Consider the following 8,017-nt stretch of genomic DNA (forward strand, 5'->3'; position numbering starts at 1 on the left):
GAGGTGCCACATCCTCAATGCAGTCGGTCGCCCCCGTTTCGGTTGGGCTCTGGCACGACGGTCGCCACCGTCTCGCCCTTGAGTGGCCGCTGTTGGCGCTCGCTGTGAGGTGTTCAGCGTGCTGTCCGTGTTGCCGACGCGGTCAAAACGAGTCGACGGCTCACGTTCCCTTGTGCGCCGAAGGCTCTCTTGATATGTGATCCGACCCTCAGACAGACGAAGCCAAGGGAAGACCCAAGGCCGCAATGTGCGTTCAAAGAATCAGTGCTCAGTGTGTCCTGCAATTCACACCAAGTCTCGCAGCTGGCTGCGTTCTTCATCGACCCGAGAACCGAGTGATCCACCGCTTAGAGTCGTGAAAAAGTGTTTGTTCAATTCCGTACAGTCAAAACCAAACGTTTCTGGCACTCGGCCAAACAGTGGCCAAGAAGGGCGCTTTTCAGCGCACGCTTGGACTCCAAAACTCTGCCGCGCCTTTTTCGGCTGCCGCAAATCGAGCAAACGGTGTGTTTCGGACGGCGTTTCGCTTTCGCTACTTGCGAGTGCTTTCGTGGTCCACCCCTCTATAAATACTCGGGAGGCGTCGAAGCCGGTTCTCCAAGCCGGACCCGTAGGTATCGTTGTGTGCTCGCTCTCATTGGCCCGCCTAACCAGAAAATGCCTGCGGTACACCCATTTGGATAAGAGTGCACGCAGATGCGGGCCTCGACGGCTACACATTTCCTCGGGCGGCCGCCTCCCGGCCTCCGTGGAGCGCGGGATGCACGGTCCCATCGACAAGCCTCTCCCGTTTTTACCGTGGCGTCGCGGTTCACCACGGCAGGCGGGTCGGTCTCCTCCGCATAAAAAGGGGGACCCCCGCTTTTTGTTCCACGAAATCGCACAAGCTTTTTTCGCATCCACGGTTTGCCACCGCACACCAAAATGCCGATCCGGCTGCCTACTTTAGCCAACAGGTGGAGCCAGGCGCGCCGTACTTGCGCGGCACTTCCCACGTCCACCGAAGTCGGTGCCAAGGACCACTTTCGGCGCCGGAGCCGCGTACGAGCCTACTCGAGGCGGAAGAACGAAGCCAGCAAGGGCCTGGCCGCAAGTGCGTTCAATTGTCGGGACGTCCAAGTCCCTCGTTCTTCCGTGCTTCCTCTTTCGGCAAGTCGTTGCGGCACCTTCCCAAAGCGCGCAGACCCGCTAATCGCGACGAGCGCGACGTGGCCGTGCCGCCTTTCCCTCGGCAGCAAGCAAAACGCCTGGCAACGTCGACGCTCCCCTAACCGCGATCTCGCACCGTGTTTCGTGTGGCGAATTCAAAAGCCGGCCGGCGCTGCTGCAACCATTACGGTCGGTACGCATACGCCGCGGAGGGCGGGACGGTCATCGGAGCGTGCGGTTCCTCCATCGAGTACTGCGCACCTCGGCCGTCGCATCGCCGTGCCATGACCGGCCGCGCGTCAACGCGAACCGGTGCCAGCGAGATCCCTCGCCTGCAAGAACCGACCGGCAGCCTCCGTCACCCGAGGACGCGGAGGCGCTTGCCGCGGACGGCGGGACGGTATGCACTGGTGCACAGCGGACCCGTCACATCGCCAGTTCCTTGACCGACCGCCGACGCTTGTGCCGTTCCTCTCGTACTTGGCAGTCGCCGCGCGATTGTCGGGTCTCGTTCTTGCACGCTCGAACGGTCGGGAGGGCACTCGGCTGGCGTTTCGGGAACGCGCAGCCTCGCCTTCTACCGACGTAACCACGACTCGCCGTTCGCGCTCCGCCGCTCCTGTTTACAGTACTAGGCGGTCCCGCAGCGGTCGGGTCGCGCATTTCGAGCGCTTCGAGCCACGGTGCAGTGGCGGGTCGAAAGCCGACCTATGAGTGCGTTGCGCCGTTTGTACCCGCGTCCGCCACCTGGCCGACCGTCCAAGGTCGCGGTGTTGGCGTCCGCTGGGCGCAACAATTTGTCACGGGGTGCCGCTCCACATTCAGGCAGCCCCGTGGGGAAAAGCCGACCCCGCGTCCAAACGGGGTCAGCGGCAGAAAGTGTCGGGCGCAGACGCAGCTGAGGCGCTCACCCTTCACAATCCGTTAATGATCCTTCCGCAGGTTCACCTACGGAAACCTTGTTACGACTTTTACTTCCTCTAAATGATCAAGTTTGGTCATCTTTCCAACAGACCGGCGCAACCGAAAGGCCGCGCCGGACATCGGTCCGAAGACCTCACTAAATCATTCAATCGGTAGTAGCGACGGGCGGTGTGTACAAAGGGCAGGGACGTAATCAACGCGAGCTTATGACTCGCGCTTACTGGGAATTCCTCGTTCAAGGGGAACAATTGCAAGCCCCTATCCCAATCACGAAAGAAGTTCCACGGGTTACCCAGTCTTTTCAGACAGGGATAAAGACACGCTGCTTCCTTCAGTGTAGCGCGCGTGCGGCCCCGGACATCTAAGGGCATCACAGACCTGTTATTGCTCTGTTTCGTGCGGCTAGGAGCCGCTTGTCCCTCTAAGAAGGTTGTAAGGTGCTGGGAACCCCGCACCTATTTAATAGGCTAGAGTCTCGTTCGTTATCGGAATTAACCAGACAAATCGCTCCACCAACTAAGAACGGCCATGCACCACCATCCACCGAATCAAGAAAGAGCTCTCAATCTGTCAATCCTCCCAGTGTCCGGGCCGGGTAAGTTTTCCCGTGTTGAGTCAAATTAAGCCGCAGGCTCCACTCCTGGTGGTGCCCTTCCGTCAATTCCTTTAAGTTTCAGCTTTGCAACCATACTTCCCCCGGAACCCAAATACTTTGGTTTCCCGGAAGCTGCCCGCCGAGTCATTTGAGTAACTCAGGCGGATCGCTGGTTGGCATCGTTTATGGTCAGAACTAGGGCGGTATCTGATCGCCTTCGAACCTCTGACTTTCGTTCTTGATCAATGAAAACATTCTTGGCAAATGCTTTCGCAGTAGTTCGTCTTGCGACGGTCCAAGAATTTCACCTCTAGCGCCGCAATACGAATGCCCCCGTCCGTCCCTCTTAATCATTACCTCGTATTCCAAAAACCAACAGAACAGAAACGAGGTCTTGTTCTATTATTCCATGCAAGTTTATTCAGGCGACTCGCCTGCGTTGAGCACTCTAATTTTTTCAAAGTAAAAGCACCGGCCATCTCGAGGCACACAATGAAGTGCACCAAGAAAGAACCGGCATGATGTTCAGTCCGAGCCGTCGCATCGGGTAGATGCACTACTCGTCTGGAACTGAGATCCAACTACGAGCTTTTTAACCGCAGCAGCTTTAGTATACGCTATTGGAGCTGGAATTACCGCGGCTGCTGGCACCAGACTTGCCCTCCAATTGATCCTCGTTAAAGGATTTAGAGTGTACTCATTTCAATTACGGGGCCTCAAAAGAGTCCCGTATTGTTATTTTTCGTCACTACCTCCCCGTGCCGGGAGTGGGTAATTTGCGCGCCTGCTGCCTTCCTTGGATGTGGTAGCCGTTTCTCAGGCTCCCTCTCCGGAATCGAACCCTGATTCTCCGTTACCCGTAACAACCATGGTAAGCAAGTAACCTACCATCGAAAGTTGATAAGGCAGACACTTGAAAGAAACGTCGCCGGCTCGTGGCCATGCGATCAGCACAAAGTTATCCAGAGTCACCACACAATACGGGCCGAAACCCGATCGATCTTGGTCTAATAAAAGCACCCGTTACCCAAAGGGCTCCAGGCTCACTGCATGTATTAGCTCTAGAATTGCCACAGTTATCCAAGTAGGAAGAAACGATCTAAGGAACCATAACTGATTTAATGAGCCATTCGCGGTTTCGCCTTATTTCGGCATGTACTTAGACATGCATGGCTTAATCTTTGAGACAAGCATATGATTACTGGCAGGATCAACCAGGTAATCGTTCGACTGCGCGTCCGTCCTCGCCTTCGGCGGGCCGGACGCAGTCTGTGTGCGGCGGAGGCCACCTTCAGGCGCCCCAACACGCTTATTTTGCACTCCGAGATGACGGCGTTCGAGCTCGCTACGGCACAACCTTCCCGAAAGACGAGTGGGAGCCGTGCGGCAAGAAGCACGTTCATGCTCGCTCTTTTTCGTTGCATCGACTCGGTCGCGCCGTGCGGGTTGCCCAAGCCCGCTGCACTGTCGGTGGACCGGCCGGAACTAGCAACGGAGCCGAGACTGCAAAGCCGCCAGACGACGGGTCACGCCCGCGTCTTCGGCGCTTTCGCATCTGAATCGCCCGAGGACGACACGGAACACACCTCGATATCGTGGTAAAACGGCACCGTCCGACAACCAGCCCCTAACGCATCAAGCGGATGAGGCTGCAGACGACTGCCGTGGATTCCCCTGGAGCAGACCCGAGGACACACTTGACGAGGCCGAAGCCCGCCGCATATCAGACACCCGGTCGCTTTCGCGTACGCCGCTCACGAGAACCCCCACATAATAGCAGCGATAAGTACCCAGACCTCCTTGGGCACTAATACGAGCGTACTCGAGAAAATTTCACCGCGGGTGTGCCCCGAAACGTGTGGCACGTTGAGCGTGCCACAAGTCTACGTCGCTCTCAAACCCGCCGAGGTCGTAGAATTTGCGACCCTACTCACGAAATTCCCACCGAGGATACGGCCGCAAACGTACCGCACCTTGGGTAGGCCACGAGTTTGTGCAACACTACGCTGACGGCACAGCACCGAGGTCGTGCGCGCACGCACGGGAAAATTCCGCCGCGGTTTCTGCCGAAAACGTGAGGCACCACGACTCTCCGCAAGTTCGCGTCGACTGCGAAAGACCGAAGTCGTGAACGACGTGTCCGCTACTCGCCGCCGACACGCTGGACACCAAACGTACAACGACTCGACGGCGTCGTAGAGGCCCACGACGCGGTTTTCCTTAACGACGTCTCGGCGTGGCACCGACAGGTTAGAACGGCCGACCAACGTTCCCTGTCCGCCGTTCGGCTCAGTCGAAGGGCTCGGCGACTTCGGCAACGCTGCGAAGCCGCACGGTGACGCACGCCATGTCCCCATTTTTTTTTTTTTTTCTTTCTGCGTCTGCCGGGGTGCCCCTATAATAGCAGCGATAAGCACCCAGACCGCCGTGGGTCGCTCGCCCCGGCTGACGTGGTTTTTCGTACTCCTGCGGCGGTCGCCGTCAAGCACGTCCAAATACGCTACTTTCGTGGGCGCATTCACGCTCTTTCGCTTCGCCGGAGTGCCAGCACTCACTCTGCCAAAAACGGCGAACATCCGAGCGGCGGTTCCCACTTTTGCGTCGGCGTCGCAAACCCCGCCCCGGCAGACGAGGTTTGCCGTACTCGTGCGACGGTGGCCGGCGGGCACGTCGAAAGACGCCGATATCGTGCGCGAATTGGCGCACCTTGGCTTCACCGGAGTGCCGCCACTGACTCCTCCAAAAACGGCGAAGATCCGAGCGGCGCTTCCCACTTTCGCATCGGCGTCCCGAACTCCGCCCCGGCTGACGCGGTTTACCGTACTCGTGCGACGGTCGCCGGCGAGCACGTGGAAAGACGCCGATATCGTGCCCGAATCGGCTCCGTTCGGCTTCGCCGGAGTGCCAGCACTGGCTCGGCGAAAGACGACGAACATCCGAGCGACGGTTCTCACTATTGCGTACGCGTCGCAAACCCCGCCCCGGCAGACGCACTTTGCCGTACTCGTGCGACGGTCGCCGGCGAGCACGTAGAAAGACGCCGATATCGTGCCGGAATCGGCCCCGTTTGGCTTCGCCGGAGTGCCAGCACTCACTCGGCCACAAACGGCGAACATCCGAGCGGCGGTTCCCACTTAGCCGTCGGCGTCCCGAACTCCGCCCCGGCAGACGCGGTTGCCGAGCTCGTGCGACTAGCGACCGCGAAGCCGTCTCGCGACGCCGCTTTCGTGCGCGGCTCCCACTGCGACCTGGGTCACCCGAGGTCGACGAGCAAGAAAGAATGTCGAAAAAAAATTTTTTTTTTTTTTGCGTCTGCCGGGGTGCCCCTATAATAGCAGCGATAAGCACCCAGACCGCCATGGGTCGCTCGCCCCGGCTGACGTGGTTTTTCGTTTTCCTGCGGTGGTCGTCGTCAAGCACGTCCAAACACGCCACTTTCGTGGGCGCATTCGCGCTCTTTCGCTTCGCCGGAGTGCCAGCACTCACTCTGCCAAAAACGGCGAACATCCTAGTGGCGGTTCCCACTTTTGCGTCGGCGTCGCCAACCCCGCCCCGGCATACGCGGTTTGCCGTACTCGTGCGGCGGTGGCCGGCGGGCACGTCGAAAGACACCGATATCGTGCGCGAGTCGATGCTTCTTGGTCTCGCAGGAGGGCCGCCACTCACTCCTGCAAAAACGGCGAAGATCCGAGCGGCGCTTCCCACTTTTTCGTCGGCATCGCAAACCTCGCCCCGGCAGACGCGCTTTGCCGTACTCGTGCGACGGTCGCCGGCGAGCACGTCGAAATACGCCGATATCGTGCCCGAATCGGCCCCGTTTCGCTTCGCCGGAGTGCCAGCACTCACTCGGCCAAAAACGGCGAACATCCGAGCAGCGGTACCCACTTAGCCGTCGGCATCCCGAACTCCGCGCCGGCTGACGCGGTTGCCGAGCTCGTGCGACTAGCGACCGCGAACGCGTCTCGCGACGCCGCTTTCGTGCGCGGCTCCCATTGCGACCTGGGTTACCCGAGCTCGACCAGCAAAAAAGAAGGTCGAAAAAAAATTTTTTTTTTCTGCGTCTGCCGGGGTGCCCCTATAATAGCAGCGATAAGCACCCAGACCGCCGTGGGTCGCTCGCCCCGGCTGACGTGGTTTTTCGTACTCCTGCAGCGGTCGCCGTCAAGCACGTCCAAATACGCCACTTTCGTGGGCGCTTTCGCGCTCTTTCGCGTCGCCGGTGTGCCAGCACTCACTCTGCCAAAAACGGCGAACATCCTAGTGGCGGTTCCCACTTTTGCGTCGGCGTCGCCAACCCCGCCCCGGCATACGCGGTTTGCCGTACTCGTGCGGCGGTGGCCGGCGGGCACGTCGAAAGACACCGATATCGTGCGCGAGTCGATGCTTCTTGGTCTCGCAGGAGGGCCGCCACTCACTCCTGCAAAAACGGCGAAGATCCGAGCGGCGCTTCCCACTTTTTCGTCGGCATCGCAAACCTCGCCCCGGCAGACGCGCTTTGCCGTACTCGTGCGACGGTCGCCGGCGAGCACGTCGAAATACGCCGATATCGTGCCCGAATCGGCCCCGTTTCGCTTCGCCGGAGTGCCAGCACTCACTCGGCCAAAAACGGCGAACATCCGAGCAGCGGTACCCACTTAGCCGTCGGCATCCCGAACTCCGCGCCGGCTGACGCGGTTGCCGAGCTCGTGCGACTAGCGACCGCGAACGCGTCTCGCGACGCCGCTTTCGTGCGCGGCTCCCATTGCGACCTGGGTTACCCGAGCTCGACCAGCAAAAAAGAAGGTCGAAAAAAAATTTTTTTTTTCTGCGTCTGCCGGGGTGCCCCTATAATAGCAGCGATAAGCACCCAGACCGCCGTGGGTCGCTCGCCCCGGCTGACGTGGTTTTTCGTACTCCTGCAGCGGTCGCCGTCAAGCACGTCCAAATACGCCACTTTCGTGGGCGCTTTCGCGCTCTTTCGCGTCGCCGGTGTGCCAGCACTCACTCTGCCAAAAACGGCCAACATCCGAGCGGCGGTTCCCACTTTTGCGTCGGCGTCGTAAACCCCGCCCCGGCAGACGCGGTTTGCCCTACTCGTTCGACGGTCGCCGGCGAGCGCGTCGAAAGACGCCGATATCGTGCGCTAATTGGCGCTCCTTGGCTTCTCCGGAGTGCCGCCACTCACTCCTCCAAAAACGGCGAAGATCCGAGCGGCGTTCTCCACTTTCGCATCGGCGTCCCGAACTCCGCCCGGGCTGACGCGGTTTACCGTACTCGTGCGACGGTCGCCGCCGGGCACGTCGAAAGACGCCGATATCGTGCCGTAATCGGCCCCGTTTGGCTTCGCCCGAGTGCCAGCACTCACTCGGC

At 59.8% G+C, this 8,017-nt stretch overlaps 2 non-coding genes across 2 annotated transcripts; both read right to left on the reverse strand.

The window, feature by feature from the left end:
* Positions 1-202: 202 nt before the first annotated feature.
* On the reverse strand, positions 203-355 carry LOC142792174 (5.8S ribosomal RNA). Its single transcript, XR_012890717.1, has one exon. It is a non-coding gene; the product is annotated as a 5.8S ribosomal RNA (ribosomal RNA).
* A 1,719-nt stretch (positions 356-2,074) lies between these two features.
* On the reverse strand, positions 2,075-3,889 carry LOC142792191 (small subunit ribosomal RNA). Its single transcript, XR_012890732.1, has one exon. It is a non-coding gene; the product is annotated as a small subunit ribosomal RNA (ribosomal RNA).
* Between the last annotated feature and the right edge of the window lie 4,128 nt (positions 3,890-8,017).

The sequence above is a fragment of the Rhipicephalus microplus genome, unplaced genomic scaffold, assembly GCF_043290135.1.
Source record: "Rhipicephalus microplus isolate Deutch F79 unplaced genomic scaffold, USDA_Rmic scaffold_206, whole genome shotgun sequence".
In the NCBI taxonomy this organism is placed as follows: Eukaryota; Metazoa; Arthropoda; class Arachnida; order Ixodida; family Ixodidae; genus Rhipicephalus; species Rhipicephalus microplus.